The sequence below is a fragment of the Cydia pomonella genome, chromosome 1, assembly GCF_033807575.1.
Source record: "Cydia pomonella isolate Wapato2018A chromosome 1, ilCydPomo1, whole genome shotgun sequence".
Lineage (NCBI taxonomy): Eukaryota > Metazoa > Arthropoda > Insecta > Lepidoptera > Tortricidae > Cydia > Cydia pomonella.
The window spans coordinates 24,980,540-24,990,702 of NC_084703.1; the positions used below are offsets into that span (position 1 = coordinate 24,980,540).

Genomic DNA, 10,163 nt, shown 5'->3' on the forward strand with positions numbered 1-10,163 from the left:
TGTATCTGAGTAGTTTTGCATATTGTAATTTTTTGGTTAACGGGAATGAACCACAACGCTATTAATGTTTTGAAACGTCGTGATGCATTTTAAATTCATTATACGCGATATAATCCGTTAAAATAGTTATATTTCATCTACTATCGTGGTCATCGTATATTAATATAAAATATTATACGGAACCACTATTATTTTAACTGTCTCCACATTGATAGCCGGTCAATATGAAAGATTTTAGAACACTGCTACTTTATACTGTGTGATAGGTCTAAAACAGTATTTTAAATTAAGTTGTTGTTGCTGTTGACAATACTATTACTTTTTCTCGACATAATATTGAGTAATAATCACAGTTTACGCCCGAAAATTTATAAACAATATATTTTTCCGACGTAAAATGCTATGTGATTAACTGACATGGCATTTTAGAAATGTCGTAGCTGTTATAGGACTAATATACACTAAATAATCGAATAAATGTAATAGTGTGACATGTGTTCGAGTAAACGTTTATTAGATCATTTTGTAACTATATATAGGTAACGATATAACAAGTTTAAAAGTGTTATATTTGTAACAATATAACACTTTTAAACCACATAAAGTTCTTTAATCGTAAACGACTTGACTTTTGTTTGTTCTTATATTTAATTCAACTTTTAATAAATTATTGATTAAACAACTCTATCTCTCTCTCTGTCTATGGGGGAGTGGGGGATTTAAATCTTCTCGGGTCAGAGATGTAGGGTTAGAGCCAGTGTAGCTTTATTTGACGTTCATAAGCGCATTGTAGGTAATATACCTACTGTTTTTAGTAATATTGAACTTAACAAAATTTTGGTAAAAAAATCTTACTTTACTGGGAATAACATTCCCAGTAGTTACCACTAAACCAAGTTGGTGGCAACTAGTGGGATTTTGTTTCCAATTTTTCATTTTTATTATTTTTTTAATTTTCGTTACATGTGACTCTAGTACTATACCTCAATACCCTGGGTAGTAAACAGCCCGAGGAACAGGGTATGCATGCATTCTCAATATTTATCACAGGAAACTATCAAATGGGAATTATACAAAATACAAATAAATAGGCATTATTAGGTATGTGTTTTTTGCTAAGCAAGAATGGCGAAATACTCTGAAAAATCGGTATAGGTAATTGCTGTCGGTTAAAAGGCCGCAAAAATCTATGAGTTGCGGGTGCGAGCCAGCGAGGCGAAAGTGTCGGGAGCATCCACTACGCACACTTCGGTGTAATAAGTAAGTATCCCATAAGTAAGTAATACAATGAGAAGTATAAGTGTTCTTTATATTCGAGTAACGTTAGACACCGGAGTAATAAGAAAATGTAAGTACCTATTTGGTACCTAAATATGATGATATAGCAGCAGGATGGTCGAACTTATGTAATTACCGTTATTGACATAATAAGTCTTAGGTGTTGTCAGTTTAAGGCCCCAAGTCCTAGGGAAGGTCGTGTGTGGCCCGTATTTCGGCCTCGCGAATTAGGGCCAGTGAGATGTTATCTGGATACAATGAAAGGATCATTCTTCAAACGGTAAATTTTCAAAAAAGTATTTAGTATTTATTTCTTGCAAGCCATGTACATATTTAATTCCTATAAATATCATATGGTATCACATGGGACCCTGAATAGGGTATAGCAAATAAATCATTATTAAATTTTAAATATTTGAAGATACATGCTTAATATTAAATAGTACAATCTAATAACAATATTGGGACCGTGCACGATGAAAGTACCACACAGCAGTTGCAAGATGCAACTATAGGCTATTTTGTCACAACTATTAAGCAGGGATCGTTACCGGTATTCTGACTACCGGTTTTAAATTAGATATAACCGGTTATAATTGTATTTCGCTATTTATATCACTAAAGCTTTGATTACCGGTATAATCAATAACGGTATTCATGTCTATTAACGATTTTGCCTTTAGACAACAATACCTGTATTTGACATGTTACCCTTAAAAACCATAACCGGTAATACATGACAATGTCAATACACTCCTTTATTTGTTTCTTCGAATATGTTGTGCTTTGCTGTATGTATGACATACGTCGCATTTTTTTTTATCCAGTACCTAATGATAGTAGACACTTCATCCAGCTATGCAGAATGTTATCGCGTGACGTTACAATATTACACCTATTTGTTGTGTATGATTGACATCTTACCTTTCAACTGCAATGAATAGCGGTATTTAATAAAGGTATTTAATATTGTAAATAATCTATATATAGCGGTAAAAACAAAAGCGACATGGAAACTATACCTCTAATAGGAATATAGTTTTCTTTTTATAGCGGTAATAGTTTGACAATTTATAGGTTGTAGGGTCAGCATCAATAGTAACGGATGAAACAACGCGCCAAAAGTATCTGATATTCCGGAGAACTTTTCCAAATATTGAAAAATCTCTAAAATTTCTATCAAAAGTATATCTTTTAACGTCTTAATTGTTCTACATAGAGAACCACCACATTTTGTTGAGCTGTTACAGAATGGTAGATACTTTTGAAACTTGATCCGCTACTTTTGATGCTGACTGTACAATCACTGCTATTAAGCGAGAATTAAGTAAACATCATTATAATGGCAATGAAAACTACTCTACGGAATAGAGTGATTCTTGAAGAAGGTGTATAATTTGTTAAGATTTTGTGTAAATTGGTTGAAATATACGATATGTACTAATGAAGACGGAATAAATCACGCTGGCTAACAGCTTTAATCGAAAACGCTTCCCAATCCGTTTAAGATATAGCAACACAATGTTTGCTGAAATCTCTCTTTCATTGGTGTACAAAATTGGTGTAAAAAATCCTCGATGGTCTATATACTCATTCTTATCTTCTACAAAAAGATCACATAATATGTGGTATTTACACAGCGATTTACACGGAGTGTTAATAATTATCAAATAAAAAACGTTAGTTACACCATACAATTTATACCACCGCATGTGCTGCGATCGCTTTACTTACCCTCACCATGCACTTCGCACGGTGCCACATTATTTTAATTAATAAAGTAGGTATGATGTGTGAGTGCCACGTGCCAGTGCTTCAATGGTTAATGTAATAAATATGAATGTTTCTTTCTCTCCTATGAATTCAGCTATTGAATATTGCTTTATTTATTAAATGGGTTAAATGACGCATCAATTTCGTTTCAAATAAATAGCATTTTTTTTTCTAATGTGATGAAAATAGGGATTTGGTTATAAATTTGTATATATGTGTACTAGGTATAGGGCATTTTTTGAAAATGTATATTTTTGATTCCAGCTGAATTAAATCTAGTTTACGGCGGGAGTTTTTAATTTTTATTGAATTTGTTGATGGTAAAATGTATACTTTTGATTCCAGCTGAATTAAATCTAGTTTACGGCGGGAGTTTTTAATTTTTATTGACTAACTAACTAATTAACTCCTAATCTTATAAAATGTGGTTTGCAGCTAGTTGTCTGTTTAATAGTTACTATAATGCGAATAAAATTCTGGAATACGTGTACCTACCCATAGTATGCTGTAAGTTACATGTTTCGTTTGTGTTAGATTTCAGTAGGTAGTTAAGCTTAAAAGCTAAAACAGGCATAAAAATTTCAGACGAGTTTTTTTTCATTATTTTTCCACGCATTTTAACTAGGACAAGATTCCTATTTTATTTAATGTTATAAATAATTAGTTAAGAAAGTGTAAAGGGTCGAAACCTCAGTACTTTGGTGCGTCGCCCTTGTTTTGACCAAACTACCCCGAAATAACCAAGTAATGCATCGAAAACAAGTATTGTATTTAGTCGAATTAGCAGATTAGTTATTATATTGCTGGCAGATTATAGTCCTTGTATTTGATGTAGCCCATACATTTTACCTAACATCAAATGAGGTAGTTTGGTTTTTAGGGTTCCGTAGCCAAATGGCAAAAAACGGAACCCTTATAGATTCGTCGTGTCCGTCTGTCTGTCCGATTCTGTCACAGCCACTTTTTTCCGAAACTATAAAAGCTATACTGTTCAAACTTGGTAAGTAGATGTATTCTATGAACCGCATTATGATGTTAACATAAAAATAGAAAAAAACCAATAAATTTTGGGGGTTCCCCATACTTAGAACTGAAACTCAAAAAATCTTTTTTCATCAAACCTATACGTGTGAGGTATCTATGGATAGGTCTTTAAAAATGATATTGAGGTTTCTAATATCATTTTTTTCTAAACTGAATAGTTTGCGCGAGAGACACTTCCAAAGTGGTAAAATGTGTCCAAAGTGGTAAAATGTTGAACTTCTTCTTCCTCGCGTTGTCCCGGCATTTTGCCACGGCTCATGGGAGCCTGGGGTCCGCTTGACAACTAATCCCAAGGTTTTGGCGTAGGTACTAGTTTTTACGAAAGCGACTGCCATCTGACCTTCCAATCCAGAGGGTAAACTAGACCTTGTTGGGATTAGTCCGGTTTCCTCACGATGTTTTCCTTCACCGAAAAGCGACTGGTAAATATCAGCTGATATTTCGTACATTAGTTCCGAAAAACTCATTGGTACGAGCCGGGGTTTGAACCCGCGACCTCCGGATTGCAAGTCGCACGCTCTTACCGCTAGGCCACCAGCGCTTGTTGAACAAGATCTAGTAAGTAGATTTTTTTTAATACGTCTTAAATGGGACGGAACCCTTCATGCGCGAGTCCGACTCGCACTTGGCCGCTTTTTTTTAATATGTTGGTAGTGATGAAATTGTATTAACAAATACAAGTTTTCGACCTCAAAAGCCCTTTGGATCATTGAAAAGTACATGAAAATCGATTAAATTTTAGGACTTTTTTCAGTTGTATTTTTTTCCACAAAAATCTGGGAGTTACGGCAAAAGTCACTAAGCACACTTTTAAGAAGATAATATTTACAATTAATTGACTATAATTAAGTCTTAGTAAGCCAAATAGTTCATAAGATACTGCTTCTCAAAAGTTTATAAAATTTTGAACTAACTGTAATTAAAAAAAGGTTGTACCAGTAGCTGTGGTTGCAGGAAAGCCGGACTCAAATGCTCAGCTGTTTGCAACTACAGCAATGGTCAATCGTGCGAGAATATACAGGACCGGAAATGTGTGCCGACATTGAAAAACTATTCATAGATAATCCACCATCAAATGATAATTTCGACCGGCCTGATCAGGTTGACGAAGAAATGCTACCACACACGCTGGTCCCAAAAGGAGTGCTGTGGATTCAGAGGACCAGCCTAATTCATCAAAGATATACAAGAGATACGAGTTATAACAATTTCCCTCGCTGTACTGTATATTATACATACAATGATCCGAAAGGCTTTCGAGGTCAAAAACTTGGATTTGTCATTACTATTTCATCACTGCCAATATGTATAAAAAACAGAACTACCTCATTTGATGTAAGACAACACCTCTTTTTTGGTATGATTTCCATGTATTAATGTAGTTTTGCTTAAAATTAAAATAAATCAATAAAAGTTGTGTCCAGAGCTTCACTATCATACCCTCGGTATTGGTTTTTTCATTTCCCTTGTAAATTTTATTATTCCCCTGATAGCTAAAATTCAAATGGCTATAATTTTGTAATCAAAGGACCTTTAGTGAACTTGACTAGAGCACTATTGCTATGGTAAATGATACGCGGAGTTCGATGAATATATGAATATATGAATATAATCAGAGAATATTTACAATGTTTAATTACAATAGAATTTACAAATAAGATTTAGGCTTCCGTAATGCAGAAGGAAAATTTTGCTGTCGGAATGACGTTGACACGTCAGCCAGTATTGTGATGCACCACAGACCAAAAGAGATGTCTATTCGAGTGAGGAGCTTGGGCTTGTATTTCAATTAAATTTCATAATTTATTACGACGTGGTCAAAATTAATACAAATAAAAATCGGTAAGGGAATGATATGAATGGAAGAATGACCTAAGACATGCCTCAGCCTCGGCTTCCTCTGGGGTGTACACCAGCCAGCCATAGTGCCTTATTGATTGATTATTCTAAGAAATTTGTTATGCAATATTTGAAGACTTTTAATTTGGCAACATAACGTGACATTAGGGATCGCAGATAACAGTTTATCGTAGGTACAGGTATAGTTGTGCCATTCTCGAGAATGTTCTCCATTTACTAAGGGGAATGACCTCGCGCGAGAAGTTTCCCCATACAAATGGAGAACATTCTCGAGAACGGCACAACTATAGGTACAGGAGAAGATAATTTCCAGGCTTTTGACGGGTTTTATTTCCACATTGGATGCATTCTGCAGAAAGCGGTAGGGTCATTCTCAAAAAATATGTCTGCGATCTAATTGCCGTGACCCATACAAAATGTATGAAAATACTCGTGGCAATTAGACGCAACCGCAGACATTCTCAGAGAATGACCCGGTAAACTCTTTCAATACCCGGGAAGGAGGTATATATATATTGGTGTATCATCTGCAAATAATGACTAGATATTAGGTTTGGGGGAGTTTAGAGACGGTATTGATGTATATGGAAAAAGGTGGGGGGGGGGGGGGGGGAGGCAGGCTTGGCTTGAGGTACCCCAACCCAGTCTAGTAGTAGAAATATAGGTAAGATACTTATTAGATTAGGTAGATAGGTAATGGTTGTGTGGAGCTTTAAATAAAATTCGAAAACTTCGGTTTAAGTGTGAGAATGAGAATCAGTAAAAGCAGAAGATGTACTCCCAAATAAGTAAAGGAAAGGTCAGTGTAACCTTTAGAACATGCGCGGGGATCAGGTGAAATGGCGGCCGATAATAAGCGTGCGCCGCCGCCGCGCCTTGCCCTTCATACTTGAACTTGCGCGTGACCTTAAGACGAGCGCGAGACACAGGCTACGGCGCTTTTCCTACCTACTATACATATACGTAACCGCTACATACGAGTAAGATTTGTTTTTACGCCATTACGCAATTATGCCAGCTCTTCTGGTCACAAAAATTACCTTCGGAGTTCTACAGCTGCTTACACAAATTTATCAAAATAATTCGGTATATTACACTTACATACCAACACGAATAAAACATTTCCTAGCTGGAACTGGATTGTGAGTTTCCCATGTTTATAAGATTATAAGTAAGTACTCTGCTTTCTATGTTTCTGATTTTCTTAAGTATTTGACATTGTATCATCTGGAAAGTAGAAATATGTTTAGTCAAAATATGTACCCTACTCGTCAACTTAGATTTTTTAAATAGTATAATGGGTGCTTAGGTACCTATATATGTAAGTATGCCTACTACCTACATATATTAAAGTTAATTAAAAAAATCAGCTACTTACCTACAGCGTGCTCTTAGTCATTTGAAGACCGCTGACGCTAGCAACTTGGACGGAACGACGTAACCTCTGAAACATAGACTGTGATTTTAGGTCACAAAATGAATACACACCTACAAAAAAATATATATCAAAATAGGTAAAATTGTTTCCCAGTTTAGTTGTTTCATGTTTCCTTTTTAGGGTTCCGTAGCCAAATGGCAAAAAACGGAACCCTTATAGATTCGTCATGTCCGTCTGTCTGTCCGATTCTGTCACAGCCACTTTTTTCCGAAACTATAAAAGCTATACTGTTCAAACTTGGTAAGTAGATGTATTCTATGAACCGCATTATGATGTTTACACAAAAATAAAAAATAAAACAAAATTTTGGGGGTTCCCCATACTTAGAACTGAAACTCAAAAAATCTTTTTTCATCAAACCCATACGTGTGGGGTATCTATGGATAGGTCTTTAAAAATGATATTGAGGTTTCTAATATCATTTTTTTCCAAACTGAATAGTTTGCGCGAGAGACACTTCCAAAGTGGTAAAAAGTGTCCCCCCCCCCCCCCGTAACTTCTAAAATAACAGAATTAAAAATCTAGAAAAAATACATGATATACATTGCCATGCAAACTTCCACCGAAAATTGGTTCGAACGAGATCTAGTTAGTAGTTTTTTTTTAATACGTCATAAAAATTAAAAAAAAAATTTTTTTTCATCATACCTATACGTGTGGGGTATCTAAGGATAGGTCTTCAAAAATGATATTTAGGTTTCTAATATCATTTTTTTCTAAACTGAATAGTTTGCGCGAGAGACACTTCCAAAGTGAAAAAAAAATGTGTCCCCCCCCCTGTAACTTCTAAAATAACGGAATGAAAAATCTAAAAAAAATATATGATATACATTACCATGCAAACTTCCAACGAAAATTAGTTTGAACCAGATCTAGTAAGTAGTTTTTTTAATACGTCATAAATGGTACGGAACCCTTCATGGGCGAGTCCGACTCGCCCTTGGCCGCTTTTTTTTTTATACGTGCATCGATAAACATTTACGTGTTCAATGTGTTTTGTAATAGTGCAGATGATACCGGATAGTTATTTAAATTAAAATATATTTAAAATAGTTTAATGTAAAAATCAGCAAGTAATTGACATCATTTGACACAAACTTAATGAGATCAAATAATTAATGAGATAAATCAACAACTACTACAATTTAACAAATTTACGCGGCGCGGATGGATCAGGAAACCAAAATTTATATTAGTTAAACTCTCTACTTTTCAGTTTGAGTACTAGTACAGTAGAGTAAAGACAGGTACAGTCAGAATCAATAGTAGCGGATGAAACAACGCGCCAAAAGTATCTGATATTCCGTATAACTTTTTCAAATATAGATAATTCTCTAATATTTACCTTCAAAAGTATATCTTTTACAGTCTAAATTGTTCTACATATAGAACCATCAACTTTTGTCAAGCTGTTACAGAATGATAGATACTTTTGAAACCTTGTTTGATCCGCTACTTTTTATGCTGACTGTACTAGTGTCTTTTACGACTCATGACTTAGTATAAGGATGTTAAAAATAAAGTGAAATTTTCATTGCTACGAGAGCGTCCTTTGATGTGCTGAATATGAAATAGAATGTGAAATAGACAGCTATCTGGTTTTACCCGCTGTCTGGTTTGTTCCTCCTTTCTTATAAATTAATTCACATAATTCCAAATGCACGTTCTTTTTAAATTACGGGTCAAAAGTAAAACCTCTTTTAAAGGAAAGACAGACTAACTGAATATGGATCGGATATGAGTATGTAAAAGGTCACCTCTCTCCGGCTACTCAATAATTATAACAATATGACTGTGTATCCGCTGCTGCCATTTAAAGCAATCTTGAACTTAACCTTCCTCAGATGGAACCTTGACCACACATGTTTCAAAGCATATTGGATTTTTACAGCCCACGTGGCTTGATTCAACATATGTATATGGATTCTACATGTGAATGCGGCCTTAAGCCCAAGACCTGTCGGGACTCAGGGATGAGGCTCTATAGTGCACAGCGCAATAATATTCTTAACAACCTAAAAATAACCTAATTTCTCGAACAGATAAAATCGTATCAAACTATGATTTGAATACGATTTACTAGGTACTAGTAAAACTTGTCAATTATATCCCCAAATTATAAAATACTAGTATTCCCAACATCCTATTCATCAAGTAAATGCAAATATGTAGTAAAAACTAGTCCAGAACTGTAAAACAAACCTAAATGCACTGGCTAACTCCAACATAGTCATACTTAGATGGATACCAGGGCTCTTCGACATTAACGGAAACGAAGAAACAGACGAACTTGCAAGAAAGGGCGAAGACACACCCCTGGTCGGCCCAGAACCGTTCCTGTGGAATCACACAACGGGATGCATGTTCTCTGCTCAGCAACTTATAAAAAAACTAGAGCAATCGATTGGTGGAAGTTCGTCAAAGGACAAGAACTCTCGAAAGCTCTAATCAAAGGGTTCAACAGCAAAACTGCTAAGGAGGTTTTAGGGCTCAAAAGACACAAAACCTGCGTGGTGACCAGAATATTGACTGAACACTGTAAGTTGAACAAACACATCTTTCAAATTGGAAAGAAACAAGATGCGACATGCAGGTTCTACCAGGAGTCCGAGGAGACTGCAATGCATACTCTCTGTCCCTGTGGACCACTAATGTCAAAAAGAAGTACCTACTTAGGAAGGCATGTATTGTAACCCTATGAGGTTGTAACCTAGCTATCGTATAAATTTACACTAGAGGTACCGATACATTTTTACTTTTCGTTTGGCGT

The 10,163-nt window shown here is 35.3% G+C and overlaps 1 long non-coding RNA gene across 1 annotated transcript; it reads right to left on the reverse strand.

Annotated features, from left to right (window-relative positions):
• Window positions 1–633: 633 nt before the first annotated feature.
• LOC133518605 (uncharacterized) lies at window positions 634–7,877 on the reverse strand. Its single transcript, XR_009799496.1, has 3 exons — window positions 7,334–7,877; window positions 7,061–7,182; window positions 634–1,526 (listed from the first exon to the last, which is right to left on the reverse strand). It is a non-coding gene; the product is annotated as an uncharacterized LOC133518605 (long non-coding RNA).
• Window positions 7,878–10,163: the final 2,286 nt, after the last annotated feature.